An 18031-nucleotide genomic window follows, 5' to 3' on the forward strand; every position below is an offset into this window, starting at 1 on the left:
ACAAAACAGATACACATCTCAGTCTTAAAGTGACTTGCTCTAGAAGACGTGGGTTCTCAGTGGTATTTTTGGAAGCTTCACAAAGGTGTTTTGACCCAGCTTAATTCTATTACATTCTGTTTGCGGTGGGGGAAGGATGTGAACTGAAAGAGATTGTGATTTGGAGAAAACTGGCTCCTTTATTAAAAAAAAAAAAATAAAAACAAAGTAATGATTTGAGAAAAAAAACCAAAAAACAAAACAAAATAAAACATATGCTTAGCTGCTGCCTCATCTTAGAAGGTTCTAAATTTCTTTAGCCTTATTTACAGTGTCAGACACAACTAGGCTGGCTGTCTTAACACACATGACCCTTAAAAAAGAGTAATCCCTGTTTTTTGTTTTGCTTGAGAGAGTAAAGGAGAAGGAAGGCCTGCCTTCCTTATCCCTGGGGAGGGTCTGGGCACAAAGTTCCATCTGGCCCCAGGTATCTTTCTGGATCTCTTGAACTCAGCCTCTACACATCAAGGAGGAGCAAGTGAGACTTTGAGGGACTTAAGCCACTTATGCATTTTGCAGACATGTACCACCTACCAGGCAGTGGAATAGGGGCTCTGTCAGCAGCTGGAGGCCCGCACAGCAGCCTGGTGCTGGCAGCATGCTCCTTCATCACCAACAAACAAGGATATCTGCCACAAATGCAGCACCTCTCTTTCTCAGAAGCCTTCTTCTGGTGTACTGTGAGCATTTCATAACCCACAGGCAAGACAGTAACCTCTACTGGCCACTGCAGATGCTGCAGACCTGGGTATCGTCACCCCATCTACCCTGGGGACTCCCCAGCATTCATGGCAAGGACCAACTGAGGTTCAAGCAGCAACAGATACATCTTGCATGCTGCACTGCAGGTTTGTGCAGGGAGAGCTCATCCAGCCCCCTGCAAACACCCTACACGGATCGTGCACATGCACCTGGACTATCTGCCCAAACACTGAAAGAGTTCACAGTGCACAAAAGATCAAATTCTCCCCCTAAAACACAGCAATCCAGATGCCAGCCTTTGACATCTCCTTATCCAAGCTCCACTGGTTCTGAGCCTTCACCTCTTCTACAGGGAGTCTCATCCAGCTTCCCCCTGTGAAAAACCCCAAACCCAGAAGCAGTATCCATTTCCCACTGCTGTTTCTGGCCTACCCAGGTTGTTGTTGACTTTCCCTCATCAACATTTATTCAACTCAGCTGCAGCCTTTCCTGGATGCCTCACTTCACCTGGGCTGCAGTTTTTGTAAGAAGTGTTTGCAACTTACTGCTTGGTCATGTCTCAGGAATTTCAGAGGTTCCCTGTTTTCCTTTTGCAAGCTGCTGTCATACAGTAGCAAGTCAATACCTTCTTATCTCACTGTTAGGAAATTACTAATATTTGTCCATAGTCAATGTGTTTCCTTAAAGCCAAAGTTCTTGAGTTACTTTTGCTCTTTTGAGTTATTTTTTACAGATCTTGAAACACATTTAAGTCCTTTGTTAAGCCATACAAGCAAATGCTTTCTCTAGAGCTGGGCTTTAGATAGAGGCTGTTAAAACAGAGGGTTTGATGTTATGCTGGTAAATAATTAAAAAAAACCCCAAAAAAACCAAAAACGAACATTTAAAGGAGAGAAAACTGTTTAATGTGAGGAACAGATATGGTAAGGGAACAGCATAGTACACTGCGCAATAAAACAGAGAAGATATTGCCCTTCAGTTTCCATCACAGAAATATGCTCCTGATTGTCCTTGTGCACTGGCTTCTCCAAGGACCAAAGGAAAAACCAAGAAAATAGTAAAACTAATAATAATAATGTGCTTCTTTTTTGTGAAATTTTGCAAATTTTCCTTTGGAAAACATGTTTGTATCATGTGTTTAATTGTGTCGTTGTCCATCAGCAGTAAAAGAAAAGCCATCTCATCAGTAGGATCTTTTTTTGAAGTGAATTATGCCTGAGTTGGTCTCGCTGTGAGAGACCCTTGGATTAGCGTATTTTTTTACACACAGTCTGGCATGGCTGTTTCCTTAGAAATACAGGCTTTGGGGCTGTTTTGATACCTGTGAGGTTGCTCCACAGGCAAAGGATGTGCCTGGAACATGCAAACCAGGGACAGGGAACTTAGAGAGAAGAAGGCACTGGTCACTTGCAAGCAGGGACTGACAGACACCTGCCCTGAGAGCAAACATGAGCTGTCAGTGTCATGTGTCCCCCCTTCCTCTGGAGCCACAGAGCACCCTGCAGTCTGTCTGTGCTCCTCCAAGCATGAGAGACACAATGCCAATGTGGGATAGAACACACGTGAAGTGTGTTAGAATGGCTTTGCAGATGAGTTCATGTGGTCCAATAAACTTCACCTTGGGCACTCCAAGAGCCTAAAAGAGAGAGGGACTAAGCAGCAACTCTCAGACAAGCAGCTGTGACATATGATCACAATAAATTGATGGTGGTTTTGACGGCTAAAATAAAAACAACAGAAACACCAGTGCAAGTTTTTGTCTTGTGGCTGCAATGAATTCCCTGGTGGCTGCATGCAGCCACTATTATTGTCTTAGAGAGTCACTGTCCTAAGAGATGAGTTCTTTAACAAGTGAACAAATAACTCAATTAGAAATTGAAACTACATTCCTGAGAGGAGTTCAGCAGCCTCTTCTCCCATTAGCAACAGTGGGAATTACTATGCTCTGCACATTGCCCAGTGATACCTCTTCTCCCTTCAGCAGACAGCTCTGCTGTAACTGATTGCTTCACAATGTCATCCCAGTTTCCTCTTTTTGGTACCATTTGCTGATATGTGTGAATGTGCTGATTTTTGGGCATGCTTCAGCCTAGGAAAAATTCTATTACACAAAGAAAAATGGAAAGAGCAGGGAATTAGACATCAGATTTATGAGGGGATTAGCAAAAATTTGTTGAAAAGTACTTAGTGCGTACTCACTTTGTGGCTAAGCTTGTTCCATCAAGAAGAGAGAAAAATAAGTCATTCAAGGATCTAAAACCATTCAAGAATTTTGTGAGTAGTATGGATATATTATCTTTTCTCCAAGGTAGGAAAGAGAGAGAAAAGTATTTTTATCAAATGCATTCAGTGGGTGTGGAAAACCTCCTGCAAGGAATGAAATATCCTTTGAGTCTATGTCGTGGTGGTGTGGTACTGAAAAACAGACGGGGTGAAGGAATTGTGAACAGCTGGTGAGTGGCAGTCCTATACCAAAAGAATGAAATGTGGAGGAGGGGAGAAAGCAATTAAGGAAAGCAAAATAACAACAAAAAAGAGCTAAAATCCTAATGACAGTAAAATAAAACCCAAACAGAAAAACAAAACTGAAGTGTTGGGAGTGTACTCTCAAACACCAGCTTCTCATGGATTGTACAAGCAACAGAAGCTATTGTCCTCTGCTGGGGATGGGAACCATAAAAAATCAACTGGGCTGGGAACATAGCTGCTGTGTGCTTTCAATCACATTTCTCAGCTAAGCCCAACACAACTCTGACTCTTCAATATGCTGGACGCTCCACAGAGGATGAGTGCACGCCTGCCTAGCTGGGGAGATGATCCTTGCGCACTCACCTTCTTTAAAAAAAAAAAAAAAAAAAATCATCCCATCAGTTAGAATGTAATTAGTTCGTTAAGGCTCTCAGGTGAGAAATAAATAATTGCTGCACAGCAGGGCGGGGGGGATGTGGGGCAGGCACTGGCAGCCAGACGCGTGGCATAGCCTGGGGCCAGCTCCAGGGAGAGGTTTGGGCCGGGGTGTTCGCAGGCGGCAGCACGCCCGGCTCCGGGCACGCAGCTGGCACACAGCTGGCACAGGGCTCCGCTCCGGGGCTCCTGAACTCACAGCTGGCACAGGGCTCTGCCCCGGGGCCCCTGAACTCACAGCTGCACTCCTTCCCGACAAGAGGAAGGCAGAGGTTTATGCCCAGCCTCAGGCGACGTGCGCTGGCTTTCCTGGCAAGCTGTCCCCGTGGCGCAGCATCACACGAATTTGTCCTTGCGTGCTTCCACCTGGCACGGCAGAGTTTCAGGCGTTTGGCGCTCACTCCTGCAGGAGAGGCCGGGAGGAGCTGCCCGTTCCCTCCGCTCCCTCTGCATTGCCAGGCACTGCTCGTGGCTCGGGCAAGCCCGGCACGTTCCGCAGGACCAGGGCACGGCCCGGCACTTGCCCGCCCTTCCCAGCCCAGCCGCACGGGAACTGCACAAAGAGCTGCACAAAGATGCTTAAAGGCAGAGGTGATCTTTGAGAAACGGGAGACTGAGCACACAGACTCTAACTGAGCCACAGCAGCGGTATGCAACATTGTGACAAACATAGGCAACAAGTTTTTCACCACTTCTCACAGTAAAAATGCTAATGGACTTCACCTGAAACAATGAAACAGCAAGGTCAAAACACACAGAGAATGTTATCTCTTCCTGTATAGTATCAATTATAAACACAAAGAAACACAGCTAGATACACATGGTCTATAAGTGCAATTCAACACAAAGATATGGATACAACATGAACTCAGAAATTCTCAAATCACAGAATGCCAGGTATCAGGAGGATACATATGAAGAATTGTCTCCTTTTGCTAGCCCTGTTCTTACACAGTTCTCCTGACCACTGTTGCAGTCTGGAAAGATCTTCACTGAACACAAGTCTTGTTTTCTTCAATTTTTCATTTCTCCTTTAAAACTTGACATACGTAGTGATTAAAAAAGAACCTGTCTTTGAAATAAATATATTCACATCACATGTATCCAAAGTCCTATGTTAACCTTACTGCCACATGTTTTTGCATTTGGTATTTTAAAACTTTTTAAAAGGCTTCTGCTCAGGGATGGGCTCAGTTTTTTCAGGGCATGATTGACAGGGGTCTATTTCAAAATACCTCCCATTAAGGGAAAAAAAAAGAAAAAAAAAAGAAAACTACCTTAATGGTGAAGCAGGGAATGACAGCAGCAGACAAAAGGTTGTTGCTTCTTTGTTCTTGAAATCTGAGGAAAATACACAGAACTCCATTGTATGACTTTTTCATGCACAACATTGTCTCCCTTGACCCCATGCACATCTGCAGCCTGAAGTCCTCTGTTATCTCTGGATAACAGCTGTTGCATCACTGATTATTCATCTGTTCCACTTTAGTCTGCCTAAGGTGCTGTGAAAAGATCGCAAGTTGCTGAGTTTACTAAGTGAATTCAAGATAAAACCTAAACTTGCTGGGAAAAAAATGGGAATAAGAATAGGTAACTCTTATTGGACATTTTGTTTGGTTGTCTGTAGCACATAGGCCTATACTTTAACATACTGGAATTGAAGGATCTTTTTAAAATTTTGTAGAATCCCCTAATTTTCTCACCTCATTCCTTTAAACTTTTAATTTGGCTTTGGAGAGCAAATTGCAAGGGCAAGGAACAGATGCAGTCAGCACTGGAGGAACAAGCGAGCCCTTCAGTTATATAATGTGCAGAAGCAGAACTTGCAGAGCGATTAATTAGTGAGGATTTCCAGTTAAAAGAAGGGGGACAAAGAGGTACGTGCACAACCCAACCCCTTGGAATGCAAATACTCCTTGATCTTTATTTGGAGCAGAGGAAGTAATTTCTCTCCTGTCCTCTCACACTTGCTATGGAGACCACAATTCAGTATACACCTCCTCCCCAGGTAATTCATCTTCAGGGCTCTTCCATCACCACCTCCCCCAATCATTTTCCACCCCTACCACTCCCCAGTTACCGATGCTCATATTCCCACATGGGTGCTAAATCCCATCAGTTTTTCTGTCCGAAGGATAACGATAGAAGAGGATTTCTTTGATCTCCAAGACTCTTTCATGGGTCATTTGAGAGGTGAGGACAGAAGAAGGTGAAGATTTCCAGTTTATCAGCAAGGCATTGATGGCCACCAGATTGCTGGGAATATAATAGTGGATCTCCCTGAAAAAAAAAAAAAAAAAAAGGTTGCTTTGCAGCCCAACATGAAGTTGTTAATGAGCTCCTGGTGTAAATTCATGGGGTGCAGGGACTGACCCTAAGCAGGTGGCTCTGCAGTGACATGCAGCCTCCAGTTATTTACTTATATGTAAGTTGCACAGCTCCTGTCACTGAAATATCTGCATACTAAACATGTGAGTTTAGATCAGTGTTATGGAGTCCACAATGTGCTAGGCATATTACCAGAAATACAAACCCACCTTGAAGACTGTAAGCCAGAGAAATCAGTTTCTGTAGGAGCCCCAGAGGAGACATAGGCTATATTGTGAGGTGGCACCTGGTCCTGATGGCTTCTTTATCTTGTGGCCATCAGTAAAGCAGAATGTTTGGAAGTCACCAGTGTTTGATCTCTCCAAACACAAAGGTGTTGCACGCACACAAGTGTTGCAGGTAGCTGCAGTTTGTCTGTGGGAGTTTAGAGTTTTATTGTTCAGGTACAGGATGCCAACACCTAAGTCTACTGCAATGATTCAGAGGGACTGAGCTAAAGGTACATATTCAACCTTTGTTCTAAATTCCCTAATTTAATTGCAAAATTACTTATTTTTCATGCTCTCAGCTTGTCTTTTGTCTCCTCTGGTTCATCCGCATCATATCCCTTGCAATTATATCACACTCCCTTTGTCCATATGCCAAGAATTTACCAAGAACTTGCAAAATCCTCATTCCTGATTGTTTATCTGTTTAGTACAGCATTTCTGCTTGTCTTCAGAAAGCAGCTCTGCCATAGCCTCCTTCTGTTGGGCAAAATTATGCAAATTGCATAGATTAAATTGCTGTATAATGGTTGATCAGCTTTTCCTTATTGTTTGCCATTTGCTACACAGGATTTGCGTGCATTTAAGAGTTTTATGTGTTTAATAGTTATTTAAGAAGCTTAGCATAGCTAATACCTTCAAGCAGTTCTGCCCCTGCAGGCTGGAGAGAAGTAAAGGCTACCTCTGGCCTTCACTGGAGGAGTTTTGACTGGAAGAGTTTAAAAATTATTTTTAAAGCTTGGGTGGTGAGGATGCTGAGGATAGGATGCAGTGACTGCTGACATTGTTTGGAGAGAGCATTGCCATTTAACAAGACTCCCTTCTGTCTCTCTTTGATAAAAGGAGCCACAAAGCAGACCCAGCTCCCACTGGAGGAACGGGTCCAGCAGGATGGGTCTACAAATTCCATGTTTTCTATTACAGCCTGTTTCCACTCATGTACATGCAAATGCTTGGATTCACTTTGGCACAAGCACAGGCTCCTATTCCGGCTCGAGGCTGGTTGCAAGAGAGCACATAGGCATTTCCTCTCAGTTGCCAGATCCTGTTCTCATTAACATTATGCCAAAGCATTAATCATATCCCAAATCCCACATGCCCCTGAGCAGACTCTCCCTCCCAGCTGCCTCATCCCCATTCCTTAATAGACAGACTTCCATCTCTCTTGCACTCCTTATACATTCCCGGTCTTTTCCAAGAGCTGCAGCCTCACCAAAGCAGGCAGGACAGGAACAATGAGTGCTTTGCTGCCATCGAGGTGGCTTTTAGGCATCCTCGCTGGCCACATAGTGGAGGCCACTCCAGTGCACTCAGCAAAGCACACAGAATCCAAGCAATACCTACAGCTTTTCTGCAAGCAATTAACTGAAGAAGTCAGGTTTGGTTTTCTTAAACAAATTAGCCTTTTAGTATTGAGTTATATACACCGTTGAGAAAACAGAGAATAAAGTAAATACGTCCTTGAAAAGCAGCCCTTCTCCCACGCAGCCCCAGAGAGTGCTACTCACACATTTGCCCACTGCAAACAGATGGGCCATTTTCTTGTGTCTCTATTAGGTAATAGGCTCAAGCTGTGAACAAATAAAGCCGAAAACACCCAATATGCCAATGTGTTAATTTTGTCTTCCTGTAGGTGTCCCTGTCGATTGCAAAATTGAGGCAGCCCCAACTTTTTAGTTTGTTTTTTTTTTTTCCCAACAAAGACAAGTTATAACCTTTTTCCTTGACAAAATAAATTCTAAGCATTTTTCACAGTAACAGATACATAAAAGTTGTTGCATAAGCCATATGGGAGAAACAACAAAACTAACTCTCACAACTTGATGGTCTGTCTGTAGCTGTTTTTTAGATATCTGGACTCTCCATTAAAGTGTACATCTCTATAGACATTCTTTACCAACCCAAAGTTTTAATGACATGCTCAGAACCATTGTACCCAATGTGCCTATGAGTACTCACGGTATATATAAGTATTTGCCACTTGCATGTGGTACATGATGCACTTCACTGGGGTATAACTCAGGGCAGCATCTGGCTCAGGCTCCACAGATCCTAAAAACTAGTAACATGTGTGGATTGTTCATCATTATTTTTATGCACATACTGTCCCCATGCTTGTGCTGGAACTACCAGAAGGTTTCCACAGACAACAAAATGAAAGATAAGAACTACTAAAGAGGTCTAGATAGTAACTTAAAAAACGTCAAAAATTCAAGTCTTTTTCCAAGGTACTCAGTCCAGTTCTGCAGTTTTACATATTTTGCCTAGAAAGACTTTCTCTTTGCAGAGTTCGAATTCTTCAGCTCAAGGAGGAGCAACTGCTGAATGCCACAGGGATTTGCGTACTTCCCAACACAAATTCAACAGTTCTTAATGCACTCAGGCCTGTACCCAAGAGATATAAAGGTGCTTCTCTGTCTTTAAAGTTTAACCTGATTAGAGTCACTCCTATAACTCTTAATTTACCACTATCAAACTGCCTCTCCTATTGTTATAACCTTTCTGTCTTTCATGAGGGCTCTTTGGAAGCTTTTCACATACTTGTTAAATGCTCTTGGTCACAAAGCCTGCTCAAAGTTCCCTTGATCATGTCATTGCTATGGTGTAAAATTGAATTACTTTTACAATGTGTGCTGTATCCTGGCAAAGCAAAGCCTTTCCCACAGTCAACAGAGGTGGAAGGCCTCAAAAATAAATGAATAAGGGAGGACCAAAATAAGTGAATTTTCATTAAAAGGGGGAAAATAACTTTTTTTTTGAAATGCAGGGTAGGCAAGTTCAAACAGCTCTTTAGTGAGTGTCTGCCAGGCACATTATATCACTGTTTCAAAAGAGAAATGGACTACTGGGGAGGGGTTAATAAGAGTGAAAAGTAAAAAGTTTAAAGTTTGCTTGATTGTTTTTTTTCTGTGGTGGTTATAGAAAACATCTTGTCTCCCAAGAAGAATCAAGAACATTAACTGCTTTTTTGTTTCAGAAAATGGCTGTGGGATATTGTAGGGCTGCACATCACAAAGTTATTTCACATTCTTGAGTCTTTTTTATAGGATTGGACATCAAATGAATGAAGTTATACAAACCAGAAATAAGTATTAAAAATAGGCAAGCATACATTGAGAGTATACTCCCCAACCTCCCAGAAGAAATCCGCACAAATCCCTTCCTGAAAAATAAGCCAGGCTTTGTTACTTGTATCGTATCACCTAAATAAAGGATTTTGATTTGAACAAGCCCTGCTTGTTCCAGATCCTTGTTACGCTGTGCAATAGCAAGGCCAGACTGGCAGCCCATTGCTCCCCACTGGAGATAGCAGAGTGCCCCTTGGAAGGCAAGGCTCTCTTTGGGAGAGCTCCATGGTGTTGCACTGTCTGCAAGGTGTGAAACACCTGCAGCAAAACACAGGGACATAGCTAACATTTTTCTCGAGTTTAGCACAGTCCTCCAGTGACCCCACTGATCAACTACTTTCCCTGGTGTCAAGAGCTCAGGCTGATTTTCCTTTCCCCTCTGTTTTTGGTGCCCAACCTGTTTCACTGGTATTATACTGTGAAGCTCGTGGTCCCTTCTGTCACAGCCACAAGCGGCTTCCTCCACCTTCAGGTTTTCACATACTTAGCAGCACATTCAATCCTCAAGCCAGCGGCAGGAACCGCAGGAGCTCATGGCCAGGGGTGCAGCAGTCATGGCCAAGGCCCTAACTGGAGAGGGTCTAGATGCACCCATTCTTATCTGGGGCAGCTCAGTCTCAGGAGTCCATAAATTCCATGACAGTCCTGAGTGGCTTCAGTCCTGCCTGTTCTGTAAAAGGCGCTGTGCTGCCCTATCATGGGGTAATTAATAATCATCTTCCCCAGGTGCTGTTCTTGCAGGTATATATTCTGCTAAAAACATGCTTTTGTGAGAGCTTGGTCCTGCCAAGAAGGGTGATTTCATTGTACTATTATCATGAAAGGTGTTTGTGTGGTGCTGTTTCCACAGCGCTCTGCCCTCCGATGCAGGCACAGCACATCTGGACAGATGTGATCCCTCTGTTGCTCAAAGGGATTCCCAGTTAACCAAGCAGCAAGGAGAACAATGGGAGCAACACCCTTTTGACTTGCATGGTTTTCATCTTTCTTTTGCTTCCCCTGGATTTTCTAAGGCAGGCTGTGAATACTGAAGTGTCACCACTTGCACTTAAAGCCTTTGCAGGTGATGGTGTGATGCTTGTTCACACCAGCATGAGAGAAACCCCCCAGCAGGAAGTCACTTCTTTCAGACCTCTTTAGAAATGTGTGATAATCTTATAGTATATCAACACTTTCTCCCTCCCTCTCTCCCTGCCTCTAATTTCTCTTAAACAAGGCTGTGTTAGTCTCTACATTTTGCTGCTGCTGCTGACACAGCTCTCCTTGCTTTATATTTGTCTGTTTCACACCTCACTACTCAGTGCTTTGAGGACAGGTTTATGCATTCAGTCTACACCTCGCCTGCTGTGTTGCACTCTCCATGATGCTCTTTTCCCACGTGCTTTGGAAAAGACACATTTGGTGATAGATATGCAGGCCTTGTTGTGTTCTCTTTCTTTTTATTTCTTTTTCTTCTCCCTTGTGCTTTACTTTCTCTCTAAGTGTTGGTCCACATTTAAAATTTGCAAGTATGAATCACATTCCTCCTATTCTTACTATGTTCCGGTCCAGTCAGATTTTTTTTCCTTAACACAACCAGCTTTTATTATGTACCGTAATTCTGAAGTTTTTCAGGAAAGGAAACCCAGAGGTTCAAGACCTTCTCCGAAGTCAATGACAATCTGAATGTGAATCTACATTCCATAGGAAGACATTTACTGTCAAAATGATGTTTGTTCTATGTATGCATTTGTTTCAATTACCAATCCACCAAATAACCTTTAAAAGATTGTTTTATTTTGATGTGCAATAAAGTTGAAGAGTTTGAGAAGAGTTTCCTGGCCAGCTCTATTTATGTTACTGAATTTCTCTGAGAGGTTGATTAATTTGCTCATGCAATTCAGCAAACAGGGCAGCAACTTGAGTTTAAATTTGGGAAATAATAACACAGAGGACCGGTTAAGCAATATTCCCAAGGTCAAGCTCCAAACAGGAATGTACTCTGCCACAAGACTGATTGGAAACATGTCATATCAGGTACCACATGTGCCATGATCATCCTCACCACAAACCTGAGAGGTGAAAGATGAAGGGCTTCAGAACCTAGACTTTGGCTTGGTTGCACTCAGTGCTGCTGTTTCGTTTGATGCAGATGAGAAGCAGCTTAGGAGGAAGTTACCTGTGAACAGGTAAGCGTGTGGCTGAACCATCACCTCTTGGAGCTGAAGGGGACACCTCTACACCTCTGCTCACTCCTGACCTGTAAAACAGAGTGAATAACTCAGATTAGGTTTGAAGTGTCTCTCTGGTAACAGGAGATAAGGTCCCTGTGGCTTGTTTAGGGAAACACAAATTATGTGCAGTGAAAGGCCTGGAGGGAAGGAGGGGAAACCATAATGAGAAAGACAATACATTCAGTATTGCCCTAACCCTGTAAAAGAGAAAGGGGGCAGTGACCAAAGCCCTGATCTAGATTAGATCCAGAGATCTGGTTGAGGCTAAAATAAGATCATCTTCAAAGCTTAAGTCCTGACTTCAATATTTGTTTTCTCATCCTGGGTAAGAGCTGGTTTAAGGACACTGCTCCAGGCTCACCTTGAATACAAAATAGTGTGAAATTCAAAGTAATAAAATAAACAGATAGAAATAAGTCATTTGGGAGATGAGAACTTTTACCAACACTAAATGAAATTATACAAAAATTCCGAGATCAGTCAAATAGGGTATCTTAACATATTTTATTGTGATTAAATGCCTATTAGCATGTGTCTTTCCAGCAAGTGTCTTTTGATGCATTAGAAAGAATCAGCAAATGATTGGCTCTTTGAAAAACTCTTGATTTTAAAAACTTAAGTAAGAGTTGGATTTCTGCCTGAAATCCTGTATCACAGATTGTGTCTTCCAGGGTGAAACTCTGTGTTCAAACATGTGCACATCTTTGCTATATCCAAGCCCTTTATTGTTATGGATTATTCTTTTCAGAGATCCCTGAGGACTTTTAAGTAATTTTCTTATAATTAGAGGTACATGGTGAAGCATGCACAACAGCACTCAAAATGGAAATGTTCCTCACACTGCATTATCTGGCACACTCCTTCTGAGGGATGTCTGATTTGGGCTGTAGAGTTTTTCTAGTTCATGTTCATAGAATTTGTCTTACACCAAAAGAGAACCAAAAGAAAAGGGAACAACATCTTGAACCCACTCTCTTTTCTCTGCCACTACTGTGAAATATGTTCCTAAGAATGGGAAGAAGAATGAGAGTAGGTCAAATTATTCAGTGTTGGTATATAAGTGCTCTGGGAAGGGTTACCAGGGCATTTCCATTATTTGCTGTGGCTGTTCAGTGGTTGTGACATTTAGAGGGTACTTTGAAGAAAATAGCCCGGCTGGTAAATGACAGCAGAGAAAGGGGAAGGCAAGCAAATGGAGAGGAGGGAAGTTCACAGAGATTTCCTGACAAGATGAAAGGGGAAAGAAAACTCAGCGAGTTCTTACTCAAAAACCATTTTGGTGGCCTCTGTTTGAATGAGAGAACTGTTTTTTAGCATGCTTAAAAGCTACTTGGTCCTGTCCAGGAGTATGCTTCACCAAATGTCTGCTGTGTTTAACACCACAGTCAGCTTTGTAATGTGTGATGAGAATTATTTTTACAGCTGAGCTTCTTAAGACAGGCCCACATGAGTGTAAATCCTGGTGGGTTTTAACACACCTCTGTTGCACTAAAGAGAGAAGTACTGATCTTCACCAGGATTTATAAGGTATACAAAAGTATTTACACCTGATGTTTAAGCCAAATGAAAAGCAGCCTGAGAATCTGGTCTTTCTACAGAGTGTGCATATGTTGAGATGAGCATGATGACAGGACTTTCCCTGCTGATTCTCAGCACAACTTTGGTTATGTTATATCCAAACCCTTACACAGACATGATAATGATAATTGATGCTAATGATACAAAATCCTCTGTCTTTTGTTTATAACAAGAAGCCAACAGCGAAAAGCTTTGGCTTTTGCTGAGACAATGGTGAAATGGGCCGTGGAGTTTGAAGGAAAAGATGCCCAAGACCTTCAGCAGTGCCTCTGTGCCCTTGGCAACTTGCCTCCTCTGTTTTCGTGTCAGCCTCTTTGCCCATGCGGAGCTCTTCACCCAACCATCCTACACTGAAGGTCATCATTTCCTAACCTGCCCTGTTGGCTCCCCCATGGGATTTACTAGCTCCCTCTTTCTGGTGATCTCATTTCCATGTGTATGGGATGAGGTGAGAGCATGGCCATTTCAAAGCCTCGGAAATGGACCTCCAGCACTGAGGTGTTGAGGGAGGACAGGGGAATCAGCATGAGAATGTTATCCTAACACCTTTGGCAAGAATGAGAGCCCTCACACAAATGTTTATTCAGAGGCAGAGGGATGGCCCTGCTGCAAAAATAAAATGCTGGCAGCATTTTATTTTTCACTCTTAGAAGTGTGAAAGGGGGATTGGTAAAGAAATTTACAACTTGAAATTCCCCCTCTGAGACCTACAAGATGCTACAGAGTTGTAGAAAAGAAAAAGGCTTTTAAGATGTGAGAGGGAGTTCACTGCCCACGGTGAGCTTAAACCTGCAGCTTGCTCTTCTGACTGTGCTTGGAAAGAATTCAGGCATAAAGCTGATGTCAGCAGAAGATGGATCAGAAAAGAGCAGTGGGATTTTGCCCAAGTCATGGCTTTCAAAATCAAACAAGATCATTCTTGCTTGTGGTTGGAAATCCTCAGTAGCCTGATACAATCTGGCCACAGAGCTGTGCAAGGGGTGAGGTACCTACCAGGAGATCAGCAAATCTGGTCAGGTAATGAAAGTTATCCTCTGCCTAGCATAAGCTGTGAAGACTTACCTTGTGCTCCTAAAAGAGCACAAGGCATGCTAATTAGTGTCAGACACTAATGAAAGGTTAGCATGGTGATTGCTGCTGAACCAAAACAGTGGCCGCTCCTGCTGCTGCTCAGCACAAAGTGCCAGAGGATGCAGAGAAAAGGTCTTGTGTTCTGAACCAGCCCAGCTGGCTCTCAACTGTGTCCTGGGAGTTGCCTTCATCTCTGTTAGTTCTCTCATGTTTTCCACCTATAACAGGAGCAGGACACAAGCATATCACACCTTTCTCCTGGATGAGTGTGTATATGCGATACTGCTAAACATTTTGCCCAACTTTAGGAGAGTTTTGCAAAAAACAAGCCTTGTCTGCCCCCTCAACATCCCTTGGGAGACCAACCTGTAAGTATATTTGACATGTGTGGAGCAACAGAAAAATATAATCAGAACATACTGTAGGCAGTAGTATTTCAAACCCAGAAGGTTCATGAGATTTTTCTGACCTGAACACTTGTGTCCCAAGGATCCTTGGCTATGAAACTTCAGCCCATTCTTCTGTACTGAGAAGGGCTTTGGCTTTGGGAGGATGATAAATTGCAGTGCCCTGAAGGAGATTAAAGCAGGTTAACAGAGAGCATGGCCTTATTTCTCACACAATTCACATGGGTGAGTTCACCCAATTTCTAAGGTTTACCTGCCTGTCAATGATAAGCAGTTTGCATTAGTTTCCTCTTTTAACCACTGCCTCTGGCTGCCTTGTGTTACAGGGTCATGCCTCTACTCCTGATCAGCAAGTCCATCCCATGTCCAAAGACTGACCAGCTGAGGAGGAACTGAGGGGTAAGCCTGGCACAGCAGCTTGATCGTATTGATCAACCACTCCAGACAACTGAAAGAGATTACCACATTTATCTATACATCAGAAGACAGTGGCACATACTTCTAACTTGTGTTAATGTGACCAGGACTAACATGAGCAAGGCCACTTCTATGGAGCAATGTGCTGACAAGTTTTAATTTTCATTATATTTAGCTTTTAAAATAAAAGCAGGCCATTTAATAAAATGTACAGGCATGAATGTATTGTGCTCAGATGTCACAGCAGACTATTTTCTAATCAATGTAGCATATATTTTCACTTAAAGAAGTCCAAAGCTTTTGGTATGGCATTTTTGTCCCATATATGGTAATTCTTATTCTTCCTTATCTGGGAGACCAAAAGGTCCCAGAGATTTCCAGAGGACCAACAGAGCTCCCAGGCTCTGCAAAAAGTCCTCTCTCCCTATACTCTGTTATAATACTTTAGGATAGAAATTTGGTTTCTAATAGTCAAAGGAAAAGCAGCACTTCCCAAGAACAGATTTGGGTCTCAAGTGAACTGAATAACCTCTGCAAGAGACTGACTGGCTTTCCCCTACCTTGAGCAGAAGCAAAGGAACCATGAGGCTGACTGGAATAACACACCCCAGAGAGCCAAGCCACCACCAAGCTCCAGGCTTCTACTTTGTGTCAGCACTGCAGGCTCCCTTTGCAGTCAGAGACAAAACAGGCACAGTTAGTGCTTGTAGCAGAATATTTTCCCACCTATTTTTGGAGGGCCTCAACTGCCCTCTGAAAATACTTGCTATGTCCTGGACTGGCAAGTGAAGACAGACTACCAGTTTGGATCTGCAGCTTTCAGACAGCCAGTGCTGGATGAGTGCCCTTAGGTATCATAGGTTAGATGCCTCCAGTTAGTTGATGGGAATCTGGGCAAAAAATGCCTTTGGCAACCTCAGAGAGGAGCCTCACATTTTCAGAACTGAAACCTTTTTAAAAATAATCAGAAAAAAATAGCAGAAGAGATAAATTCATGTTGATTGGACACTTAGGTCATCAGATTGAACCGTCTTCAGCTATGTGACAGAAAAACAAGAGCAACCAGAAAAGGCTGCAGTGATTTTTGCTGAAGGAAGAAGCTTTCCAGCCTGGACTGAGATCTTGCACATAGCCTGGTCACTCTGCCTAGTGCTAATCTCACCAGCATCTTGGAAGGTCAGATGATAAGCTTGCACATCCACATGGAATTTTCCACAACAGCCACAGGCATAAGTTATTTTCAGTGATCCAACCTCAAACTTCCTATCAAGGCATTTCAATTCCCATATAACTGAAGACAGAGCACAGCTGGCTACCTGCTTTTGGGGATAGTAAAACTGTATGGAAAATTGAGGCTGTAGATTCAAAACACTCAAATAATTATAATTAGACTCAGGACACTGAGTTTTGTGCCTGACATGGTAGAATTGTGCAAGCAACTGATAGTGAATCAAAGAAACATTATACATTCTTTACAATGTTATAAAGAAGCATTCCTGATTTCCTTATAAATTATCAGGCTCAGCCCATATCTGGAGATTCAGGCAAAGTGAACTGATGATCTGATCTGGTGTAGCAAATCCCACTTTATTTTGGTTTCACCCCTTTTTTTTCCAGCAGCAATAGTTAATGTTTGATATGCAGGGCACAGGGATAATTATCACCACATCTGTTTTCTCTGTTACAGACTGCATTTTTAGCCATGTAATCACTTACAATTGGATGGAGGATCCTCAGAATATGTTTATCAAAGACAAGTATTGAGAGGCATCTGTTTCATTTAGTCTGGAAAGAAAAAAATATAGTCAAAATTGAGTACTTACCCTGGAGCAATGCTGAAATTATGCTACACACTAAAGTCCAAGCTACTGCTCTATTAAATCAACTGTTAATGCCTCCTTGTTAAATCTGCTAACCTTTTCTGCTCCAGACATGCCCAGATTTCATGAGCATCTTTGCCAATACTAGGAAGCAGCTGATGGCAACCAAGAATAGCACACAGCAAAATTTAATTCCCAGAGTCCAACCAGCTTGTATTTTCCACTGTTATAATAAGCAAACTCTAATTAAGTGTACTAAGCAAAGGCCTGGCTTACAGAAGCTCTGCACAGACAGCAAAAACTCTGAAGGGCAGGACATGCTTTATTTGACAGCTTCTGCTAGAGAAAATAAAAATAAATACTTACAAGGAACATTCACATAACCCCTTGCTCATTTCAGAGTCTGTGGTTTGCAGATCATTGCACAAAAACTGAAATTGCAGTGCTTGGCTAAGTGAATTCCCACATATCTGTCTCAAAGTCTTGTTGTTCTTTGAAGACAGAGGAAGTTTCAAGTATTAAAATAATCTTTAAGATCTTTATGAGGCAGTGTGACAAGGTACTTGGTGCTTGTAGGGAGATGAAAAACCAAAGATCTGTAATTTTTTTTCCAGCTATTCTTATGCTACTGGTAAGACACCCTGGTACAGGTACTCGTCTCACCCCTCATCTCCCCTGCAGTTCCTGGCAGAGTTGCTGGTAGAGAACCTTGGGCTGCAGAGCAAAGACATCAATTGTTTGAGAGTTGACACTTCCTAGGTCTCAGTCATGCCTCAGCTGTGCCCCATTCCACACTATTTAGTGGCCTCTAGAGGTGCTGAGGTCCCCAGATCCAGACCCTGAAGGATCAGGTGGGATAAATTAAAAACATCTCTTCCAGTAGGGAAGATCAAAAGTTGCTTTGCATGAGGTTTGTGTCTACATTTAAAACTCTTAGATGTATGGTGACTTCCAACAGGATCTGGAATTATCTGTCTATCATCCATCCATCCATCCATCCATCCATCCATCCATCCATCCATCCATCCGTCCGTCCATCCGTCCATCCATCCATCCCTACCAGTGTTAACTAGTATTAATAAACCACTGCACAGTCAGACTTAAATAGAAACACACATTTCAAATTCATAAAAATGACCGCCAAAGGCTGACTTCATA

General features: G+C 42.7%; 1 long non-coding RNA gene across 2 annotated transcripts; it reads right to left on the minus strand.

Annotated features, from left to right (window-relative positions):
• Positions 1-5799: 5799 nt before the first annotated feature.
• Positions 5800-17077, minus strand: LOC146767935 (uncharacterized). Of its 2 annotated transcripts, XR_014954310.1 has the most exons (5): positions 16970-17077; positions 16770-16838; positions 14699-14799; positions 11526-11606; positions 5800-5925 (listed from the first exon to the last, which is right to left on the minus strand). It is a non-coding gene; the product is annotated as an uncharacterized LOC146767935 (long non-coding RNA). The 2 variants fall into 2 exon arrangements; XR_014954309.1 differs by lacking the exon at positions 16770-16838 and having other exon boundaries at positions 16877-16991.
• Between the last annotated feature and the right edge of the window lie 954 nt (positions 17078-18031).

The sequence above is a fragment of the Lonchura striata genome, chromosome 3 (genome assembly GCF_050655825.1).
Source record: "Lonchura striata isolate lonStrDom1 chromosome 3, ASM5065582v1, whole genome shotgun sequence".
NCBI classification, from domain to species: Eukaryota; Metazoa; Chordata; class Aves; order Passeriformes; family Estrildidae; genus Lonchura; species Lonchura striata.